The sequence below is a fragment of the Nerophis ophidion genome, unplaced genomic scaffold, assembly GCF_033978795.1.
Source record: "Nerophis ophidion isolate RoL-2023_Sa unplaced genomic scaffold, RoL_Noph_v1.0 HiC_scaffold_137, whole genome shotgun sequence".
NCBI lineage: Eukaryota > Metazoa > Chordata > Actinopteri > Syngnathiformes > Syngnathidae > Nerophis > Nerophis ophidion.
The window spans coordinates 169523-182181 of record NW_026907059.1 but is presented as its reverse complement, the minus strand read 5'-3'; positions in this window follow the sequence as shown (position 1 = coordinate 182181).

Here is a 12659-nt window from a genome sequence, read left to right as displayed (position 1 = left end):
TGATGTGTGATACATGATGTGTGATACATGATGTGTGATACATGACGTGTGATACATGATGTTTGATACATGATGTGTGATACATGATGTTTGATACATGATGTGTGATACATGATGTGTGATACATGATGTGTGATATATGATGTGTGATACATGATGTGCGATACATGATGTGTGATACATGATGTGTGATACATGATGTGTGATACATGATGTGTGATACATGATGTGTGACACATGATGTGTGATACATGATGTTTGATACATGATGTGTGATACATGATGTGTGATACATGATGTGTGATACATGATGTGTGACACATGATGTGTGATACATGATGTGTGATACATGACGTGTGATACATGATGTTTGATACATGATGTGTGATACATGATGTTTGATACATGATGTGTGATACATGATGTGTGATATATGATGTGTGATACATGATGTGTGATACATGATGTTTGATACATGATGTGTGATACATGATGTGTGATACATGATGTGTCATACATGATGTGTGATACATGATGTGTGACACATGATGTGTGATACATGATGTGTGATACATGATCTGTGATACGTGATGTGTGATACATGATGTGTGATACATGATGTGTGATAAATGATGTGTGATAAATGATGTGTGATACATGATGTGTGATACATAATGTGTGATATATGATGTGTGATACATGATGTGTGATACATGATGTGTGATATATGATGTGTGATACATGATGTGTGATACATGATGTGTGATACATGATGTGTGATACATGATGTGTGATATATGATGTGTGATACATGATGTGTGATACATGATGTGTGATACATGACGTGTGATACATGATGTGTGATACATGATGTATGATACATGATGTGTGATACATGATGTTTGATACATGATGTGTGATACATGATGTGTGATACATGATGTGTGATACATGATGTGTGACACATGATGTGTGATACATGATGTTTGATACATGATGTGTGATACATGATGTGTGATACATGATGTGTGATACATGATGTGTGATACATGATGTGTGATACATGATGTTTGATACATGATGTGTGATACATGATGTTTGATACATGATGTGTGATACATGATGTGTGATACATGACGTGTGATACATGATGTTTGATACATGATGTGTGATACATGATGTGTGATACATGATGTGTGATACATGATGTGTGATACATGACGTGTGATACATGATGTTTGATACATGATGTGTGATACATGATGTTTGATACATGATGTGTGATACATGATGTGTGATACATGATGTGTGATATATGATGTGTGATACATGATGTGCGATACATGATGTGTGATACATGATGTGTGATACATGATGTGTGATACATGATGTGTGATACATGATGTGTGACACATGATGTGTGATACATGACGTGTGATACATGATGTGTGATACATGATGTGTGATACATGATGTGTGATACATGATGTGTGATACATGATGTGTGATACATGATGTTTGATACATGATGTGTGATACATGATGTGTGATGCATGATGTGTGACACATGATGTGTGATACATGATGTTTGATACATGATGTGTGATACATGATGTGTGATACATGATGTGTGATACATGATGTGTGATACATGATGTTTGATACATGATGTGTGATACATGATGTGTGATGCATGATGTGTGACACATGATGTGTGATACATGATGTGTGATACATGATGTGTGATACATGATGTGTGATACATGATGTGTGATACATAATGTGTGATATATGATGTGTGATACATGATGTGTGATACATGATGTGTGATACATGATGTGTGATATATGATGTGTGATACGTGATGTGTGATACATGATGTGTGATGCATGATGTGTGATACATGATGTGTGATACATGATGTGTGATACATGATGTGTGATGCATGATGTGTGATACATGATGTGTGATACATGATGTGTGATGCATGATGTGTGATATATGATGTGTGATACATGATGTGTGATACATGATGTGTGATACATGATGTGTGATATATGATGTGTGATACATGATGTGTGATACATGATGTGTGATACATGATTTGTGATACATGATGTGTCATACATGATGTGTGATACATGATGTTTGACACATGATGTGTGATGCATGATGTTTGATACATGATGTGTGATACATGATGTGTGATACATGATGTGTGATACATGATGTGTGATATATGATGTGTGATACATGACGTGTGATACATGATGTGTGATACATGATGTGTGATACATGATGTTTGATACATGATGTGTGATACATGATGTGTGATACATGATGTGTGATACATGACGTGTGATACATGATGTGTGATACATGACGTGTGATACATGATGTGTGATATATGATGTGTGATATATGATGTGTGATACATGATGTGTGATACATGACGTGTGATACATGATGTGTGATACATGATGTGTGATACATGATGTGTGATACATGACGTGTGATACATGATGTGTGATACATGATGTGTTATACATGATGTTTGATACATGACGTGTGATACATGATGTGTGATACATGATGTGTGATACATGATGTGTGATACATGATGTGTGATACATGATGTGTGATACATGATGTGTGATATATGATGTGGTACACATGATGTTTGATATATGATGTGTGATACATGACGTGTGATACATGATGTGTGATACATGACATGTGATACATGATGTGTGATACATGATGTGTGATACATGATGTGTGATACATGATGTGTGATACATGATGTGTGATACATGACGTGTGATACATGATGTGTGATACGTGATGTGTGATACATGATGTGTGATACATGACGTGTGATACATGATGTGTGATACATGATGTTTGATACATGACGTGTGATACATGATGTGTGATACATGATGTGTGATATATGATGTGTGATAAATGATGTGTGATACATGATGTGTGATACATGATGTTTGATACATGATGTGTGATACATGATGTGTGATACATGATGTGTGATACATGATGTGTTGTATATGATGTGTGATATATGATGTGTGATACATGATGTGTGATACATGACGTGTGATACATGACGTGTGATACATGATGTGTGATACATGATGTGTGATACATGATGTTTGATACATGATGTTCGATATATGATGTGTGATACATGATGTGTGATACATGATGTGTGATACATAATGTGTGATATATGATGTGTGATACATGATGTGTGATACATGATGTGTGATATATGATGTGTGATACATGATGTGTGATACATGATGTGTGATGCATGATGTGTGATACATGATGTGCGATACATGATGTGTGATGCATGATGTGTGATATATGATGTGTGATACATGATGTGTGATACATGATGTGTGATACATGATGTGTGATACATAATGTGTGATATATGATGTGTGATACATGATGTGTGATACATGATGTGTGATATATGATGTGTGATACATGATGTGTGATACATGATGTGTGATATATGATGTGTGATACATGATGTTTGATACATGATGTGTGATACATGATGTGTGATACATGATGTGTGATACATGATGTTTGATACATGATGTGTGATACATGATGTGTGATACATGATGTGTGATACATGATGTGTGATACATGATGTGTGACACATGATGTGTGATACATGATGTGTGATACATGACGTGTGATACATGATGTGTGATACATGACGTGTGATACATGATGTGTGATATATGATGTGTGATATATGATGTGTGATACATGATGTGTGATACATGACGTGTGATACATGATGTGTGATACATGATGTGTGATACATGATGTGTGATACATGACGTGTGATACATGATGTGTGATACATGATGTGTTATACATGATGTTTGATACATGACGTGTGATACATGATGTGTGATACATGATGTGTGATACATGATGTGTGATACATGATGTGTGATACATGATGTGTGATATATGATGTGGTACACATGATGTTTGATATATGATGTGTGATACATGACGTGTGATACATGATGTGTGATACATGACATGTGATACATGATGTGTGATACATGATGTGTGATACATGATGTGTGATACATGATGTGTGATACATGATGTGTGATACATGATGTGTGATACATGACGTGTGATACATGATGTGTGATACGTGATGTGTGATACATGATGTGTGATACATGACGTGTGATACATGATGTGTGATACATGATGTTTGATACATGACGTGTGATACATGATGTGTGATACATGATGTGTGATATATGATGTGTGATAAATGATGTGTGATACATGATGTGTGATACATGATGTTTGATACATGATGTGTGATACATGATGTGTGATACATGATGTGTGATACATGATGTGTTGTATATGATGTGTGATATATGATGTGTGATACATGATGTGTGATACATGACGTGTGATACATGACGTGTGATACATGATGTGTGATACATGATGTGTGATACATGATGTTTGATACATGACGTTCGATATATGATGTGTGATACATGATGTGTGATACATGATGTGTGATACATGATGTGTGATACATAATGTGTGATATATGATGTGTGATACATGATGTGTGATACATGATGTGTGATATATGATGTGTGATACATGATGTGTGATACATGATGTGTGATGCATGATGTGTGATACATGATGTGCGATACATGATGTGTGATGCATGATGTGTGATATATGATGTGTGATACATGATGTGTGATACATGATGTGTGATACATGATGTGTGATACAGAATGTGTGATATATGATGTGTGATACATGATGTGTGATACATGATGTGTGATATATGATGTGTGATACATGATGTGTGATACATGATGTGTGATACATGATGTGTGATATATGATGTGTGATACATGATGTTTGATACATGATGTGTGATACATGATGTGTGATACATGATGTGTGATACATGATGTTTGATACATGATGTGTGATACATGATGTGTGATATATGATGTGTGATACATGATGTGTGATACATGATGTGTGACACATGATGTGTGATACATGATGTGTGATACATGATGTGTGATACATGATGTTTGATACATGATGTGTGATACATGATGTGTGATACATGATGTTTGATACATGATGTGTGATACATGATGTGTGACACATGATGTGTGATACATGATGTGTGATACATGACGTGTGATACATGATGTTTGATACATGATGTGTGATACATGATGTGTGATACATGACGTGTGATACATGATGTTTGATACATGATGTGTGATACATGATGTGTGATACATGACGTGTGATACACGATGTTTGATACATGATGTGTGATACATGATGTGTGACACATGATGTGTGATACATGATGTGTGATACATGACGTGTGATACATGATGTTTGATACATGATGTGTGATACATGATGTTTTATACATGATGTGTGATACATGATGTGTGATACATGATGTGTGATATATGATGTGTGATACATGATGTGTGATACATGATGTGTGATACATGATGTGTGATACATGATGTGTGACACATGATGTGTGATACATGATGTGTGATACATGATGTGTGACACATGATGTGTGATACATGATGTGTGATATATGATGTGTGATACATGATGTGTGACACATGATGTTTGATACATGATGTGTGATACATGATGTGTGATATATGATGTGTGATACATGATGTGTGATACATGATGTGTGATACATGATGTGTGACACATGATGTGTGATACATGATGTGTGATACATGACGTGTGATACATGATGTTTGATACATGATGTGTGATACATGATGTTTGATACATGATGTGTGATACATGATGTGTGATATATGATGTGTGATACATGATGTGTGATACATGATGTGTGATACATGATGTGTGATACATGACGTGTGATACATGATGTTTGATACATGATGTGTGATACAGGATGTTTGATACATGATGTGTGATACATGATGTGTGATATATGATGTGTGATACATGATGTGTGATACATGATGTTTGGTACATGATGTGTGATACATGATGTGTGATATATGATGTGTGACACATGATGTGTGATACATGATGTGTGATACATGACGTGTGATACATGATGTGTGATACATGACGTGTGATACATGATGTGTGATACATGACGTGTGATACATGACGTGTGATACATGACGTGTGATACATGATGTGTGATACATGACGTGTGATACATGATGTGTGATACATGACGTGTGATACATGATGTGTGATACATGACGTGTGATACATGATGTGTGATACATGATGTGTGATACATGATGTGTGATACATGACGTGTTTTACATGATGTGTGATACGTGATGTGTGATACATGATGTTTGATACATGACGTGTGATACATGATGTGTGATACATGATGTGTGATATATGATGTGTGATACATGACGTGTGATACATGTGTGATACATGACGTGTGATACATGATGTGTGATAGATGATGTGTGATACATGACGTGTGATACATGATGTGTGATACATGACGTGTGATACATGATGTGTGATACATGATGTGTGATACATGATGTGTGATACATGAAATGTGATACATGATGTGTGATACATGATGTGTGATACATGATGTGTGACACATGATGTGTGATACATGATGTGTGATACATGATGTGTGATACAAGATGTGTGATACATGATGTGTGATACATGACGTGTGATACATGATGTGTGATACATGATGTGTGATACATGATGTTTGATACATGACGTGTGATACATGACGTGTGATACATGATGTGTGATACATGATGTGTGATACATGATGTTTGATTCATGACGTGTGATACATGATGTGTGATACATGATGTGTGATACATGATGTGTGATACATGATGTGTATCACACATCATGTACCTCATCATACTTTACTAAGGCCGGGAGTCATCGATTACATTTGTGTATGGACTAAAATCCTTGCTTTACAAGACTGAAAGTAGCCCAGTGGTTAAGACTGTTGCATGAGAACAAACTGTACAGAGTTCAAACCCCACTCCGGTCAGCAGTATTTTTTCCACCTCATCTTACTCCAGTGAGTCAGGGGTCGTAGATAACATTTGTGTATGGAAAGAAATCCTCTCTTCACAGGACCAGGGATAGCTCAGTGCTTAAGACAGGTACTGGGTTCGAATCCCACTCATGTTGACAAAATTGAGTTTAAGCTTGTCATACTTTACTGAGCCAGGAGTCCTCGATTACATTTGTGTATAGAACACAATCTTCTCTTCACAAGACCCAGAATAGACCAGGGGTTACGACATCTGACTCGGAATGAAAAGTACTGGGTTCAAATCCCACTCAGGTTGACTGTATTTTGTTCTACTTCATCAAACTTTACTGGGCCATCAGTCCTCGATTAGATTTGTGTATGAAAAAAAAACATCTCATCAAGACGCAGGATAGCCCAGTGGTTAAGACTGCTGACTCTGAATGACAGGTACTGGGTTCGAATCCCACTCATGTGGACAAAATTTTGTTTAAGCTTGTCATACTTTACTGAGCCAGGAGTCCTCGATTACATTTGTGTATAGAACACAATCTTCTCTTCACAAGACCCAGGATAGACCATGGGTTAAGACATCTGACTCGGAATGAAAAGTACTGGGTTCAAATCCCACTCAGGTTGAGTGTATTTTGTTCTACCTCATCAAACTTTACTGGGCCATCAGTCCTCGATTACATTTGTGTATGAAAAAATATATCGCATCAAGACCCAGGATAGCCCAGTGGTTAAGACTGCTGACTCTGAATGACAGGTACTGGGTTCGAATCCCACTCATGTTGACAAAATTTTGTTTAAGCTTGTCATACTTTACTGAGCCAGGAGTCCTCGATTACATTTGTGTATAGAACACAATCTTATCTTCACAAGACCCAGGATAGACCAGGGGTTAAGACATCTGACTCGGAATGAAAAGTACTGGGTTCAAATCCCACTCAGGTTGAGTGTATTTTGTTCTACCTCATCAAACTTTACTGGGCCACAGTCCTCGATTACATTTGTGTACGAAAAAAAATTGTCTCATCTAGACCCAGGATAGCCCAGTGGTTAAGACTGTTGACTCAGGTTGAAGAGTGTGGGGTTCGACTCCTGCTTGGGTCGATGTGAAATTTAAAAGATCAGCTGGAGGCTGCAAGTTGACAAATATTGTAACTGTGTCATTTCTCTCATGTAATGTTAAAATAATAATTTAATTTACTTTTTTTTTATCCAATTACAATTAACCTATTTTATTTTATTTGTACCCAGGAGAGCTCATTGGTCAACGCTCTTTATTTATCCTATTCCCACCCACCTCAGGAGTTACACTCACTCGCACACACACACACACGCGCACTCATTCTCACACACACACACACACACACACACACACACACACAGGTAACCCCTGAGGTGTCATCATTGACTATTTGACATTTTATTTTGGATTATTATTAGCTTTAGTGTTGACTTAATTTTTCAACTATATGTTAGTCAAAGAAGTAGCACATAACATTAGTCTGTGTGGGGGAGAAGAAGCAGCCCACAATGTATGTCGTCTTGACGCCATACTGCCAAATTACTGACTCCATGTATGGGATTTGAACTCACTACCCCTGTATTAGGAGCCCACAGTGTTGACCATTGAGCTATCCTGGGTCCCAACAAAGATTGGTTCTCGCTCATATACAAATGTTATCAGTGAACTATGATCAGGCAAAACAAAGAACAAGAACTTCCCAGATGTGGATTTGAACCCAGTAGTACTGCGTGTGAGGCAGCAGTGTTAACCATTGAGCTATCACAGGTCCCACTAAGTATTGTTTTTCACTCATATACAAATGTAATCAGTGAACTATGATCAAGGCAAAACAAAAAACTAGCTCTTCCTACAAATGGATTTGAACCCAGTAGTTCTGCATGAGAGGCAGCAGTCTTAACCATTGAGCTATCCTGAGTCTTGTTGGACGTGTAGTTTGGCTCATTCATTAATGGAATCGTGACATCTGTCCCAGTAAACTACGATTGAGGTGGAGCTCAATTTTGAACTGAAGTTACATATCAAACCAATTGGGATTCAAACCCAGTACCCCCATATTTGAAGCTCACAGTGTTGACCATTGAGGTATCCTGGGTTCCATCAAGACATGATTTTCACTCATATACAAATGCAATCATTTAACAATGATAGAGATGAAACAAAAAACAAGACCTCCCATCTTGTGGATTTGAACCCAGTAGTACCGTGTGAGAGGCAGCAGCCTTAACCATTGAGCATTTTGGGTTCTACTACTTCCTGATCTGGATCAATATACCAATGTTACATACCTGTTGTTGAGTAGTTGGTGTGTGCCATGTCTCTCAGGTGTGACATACCTGTTGTTGGTTTGTGCCATGTCTCTCAGGTGTGACATACCTGTTGTTGGTGTGTGCCATGTCTCTCAGGTGTGACATACCTGTTGTTGGTGTGTGCCATGTCTCTCAGGTGTGACATACCTGTTGTTGGTGTGTGCCATGTCTCTCAGGTGTGACATACCTGTTGTTGGTGTGTACCATGTCTCTCAGGTGTGACATACCTGTTGTTGGTGTGTGCCATGTCTCTCAGGTGTGACATACCTGTTGTTGGTGTGTGCCATGTCTCTCAGGTGTGACATACCTGTTGTTGGTGTGTGCCATGTCTCTCAGGTGTGACATACCTGTTGTTGGTGTGTGCCATGTCTCTCAGGTGTGACATACCTGTTGTTGTCATACCTGCCAGCTTGTCTGCAGCAATAAACAAGTCATCAATTGAGTCCACAACATGTTTGATGTTTATTCCTCTCATGTTGAAGTAGTTCCCATCTGCAGTTCGCCCACTGCACTCTATCGCCACCATGTGGTCATACCTGCAACAACTTCATAGTTCTTTGAAACTATCGCCACCATGTGGTCATACCTGCATCAATTTCATAGTTCTTTGAAACTATCGCCACCATGTGGTCATACCTGCAACAACTTCATAGTTCTTTGAAACTATCGCCACCATGTGGTCATACCTGCATCAATTTCATAGTTCTTTGAAACTATCGCCACCATGTGGTCATACCTGCAACAACTTCATAGTTCTTTGAAACTATCGCCACCATGTGGTCATACCTGCAACAACTTCATAGTTCTTTGAACCTAAAATCTATTGAGATATATATCGTATATATGGAGCGGAAAACACAACCCAAAATTCAAAGTTTCTTCATGCGACGTAGCCGGCCTACTTCACCACAGTCTGTGGTCTATTGCCCCCCCCCCCCCAGGCAAAGATGAGATGGAGATGTGATGGTGACGACTAACACATTTTCTGGGGGGGAAATCACTGCATAGATAACATTTGTGTATGGAAAGAAATCTATTCTTTACAAGACCAAGGATAGCTCAGTGGTTAAGACTGCGGACTCTGAATGAGAGGTACTGGTTTCGAATGCCAATCTAGTTGACATCATTTTGTTCAAACTCATCATACTTTACTGAGCCAGGAGTCCTCAATTACATTTGTGTATGGAACACAATCATAGCTTCACAAGACCCAGGACAGTCCAGTGGTTAAGACTTCTCACTTGGAATTAAGCGCACTGGGTTCAAATCCAGCTCTAATTGATTTTTTTTTTTTTTTTCCCCCAAGATGGCGCTGCTGTAGTGGCTGCTGTTGGCAGGAGCTCCGTGCTCTTGTGTCATCATTTTGTGTTTCCCTCTTGTTTTCATGTCTTATTATATTTTTTTGCCTTTTGGTCCGGGACCCTTTGGGACTGTGTGACAAGGGGTGGCACTTTCGTGACCTCTGTGGTGCTTTTTGTGGACTTCTGGATCTTCCTCCCGGGAGCCTTTTGACCATGGAGACCAGCTGCTGGGTGTCTGCCACACCGAAGTCGCTTTGGAGGGACTGGAGGAGATGCGGATGAAGGGACAGGTCTGCGGAGCAAGCTCTGAGCGCTGGGACGGAGAGGCTTGGCGGTGTCTTGGCTGGGTGAGCAGGTGTCGTACACCTCAGTCTCCTTGGACGTATCCTCGCTCATCCATGCGGACTGGACACTGGCCGAGAGTTGGTTGGCGGCTTAGAGTGGAGTCAGTTCTCTTGGTTGCTTTGTTGGGTCTGCTCCTGTTTCTGGCCACGCTCCCTCCACCCCAGTGGACGATGGCGTGGAACCGCGCAGAGACCACCACAGTGTCTATGTTTCTTTTAGTTGTTATTCATAGCTGGATGTAGAAGTGTCTGCTTGTATCCGCTGCTTTAATGTCTTTCATGTCCTTTGTCTTCTTTGATGTTTACCTCTTACACACATGTGAGAGGGATGTGTACTATGGCTATGAGTTGTTGTTGTTTTTTCCCTTGGCCTCAGTCTGGACCCCTTCTCCAGGGCCCAGGTTTAGACCATTTTTATTTTAGTATATTTTATTTTAATCTTCTTTTTTTTTCACCCATTCCCAACCTCATTATACTTTACAGAGCCAGGAGTCCTCGATTACATTTATGTATGGAACACAATCTTATTGTCACAAGACCCAGGGTAGACTAGGGGTTGAGTCTGCTGACTTTGAATGAAAAGTGCTGAGTTCAAACCTCACTCTGGTTGATAGTATTTTTTTTTTACCTCATCATACTTTACGAAGGCCGGGAGTCATCGATTACATTTGTGTATGGACTAAAATCCTACCTTTACAAGACTGAAAGTAGCCCGGTGGTTAAGACTGTTGCATGAGAACAAACTGTACACAGTTCAAACCCCACTCCGGTCAGCAGTATTTTTTCCACCTCATCTTACTCCAGTGAGTCAGGGGTCGTAGATAACATTTGTGTATGGAAAGAAATCCATTCTTCACAGGACCAGGGATAGCTCGGTGGTTAAGACTGCTGACTCTGAATGACAGGTACTGGGTTCGAATCCCACTCAAGTTGACAAAATTTAGTTTAAGCTTGTCATACTTTACTGAGCCAGGAGTCCTCGATTACATTTGTGTATAGAACACAATCTTCACTTCACAAGACCCAGGATAGACCAGGGGTTAAGACATCTGACTCGGAATGAAAAGTACTGGGTTCAAGTCACACTCAGGTTGGCTGTATTTTGTTCTACCTCATCAAACTTTACTGGGCCATCAGTCCTCGATTACATTTGTGTATGAAAAAAAAAATATTTCATCAAGACCCAGGATAGCTCAGTGGTTAAGACTGCTGACTCTGAATGACAGGTACTGGGTTCAAATCCCACTCATGTTGACAAAATTTTGTTTAAGCTTGTCATACTTTACTGAGCCAGGAGTCCTCGATTACATTTGTGTATAGAACACAATCTTCTCTTCACAAGACCCAGGATAGACCAGGGGTTAAGACATCTGACTCGGAATGAAAAGTACTGGGCTCAAGTCCCACTCAGGTTAACTGTATTTTGTTCTACATCATCAAACTTTACTGGGCCATCAGTCCTCGATTACATTTGTGTATGAAAAAAAAATATCTCATCAAGACCCAGGATAGCCCAGTGGTTAAGACTGCTGACTCTGAATGACAGGT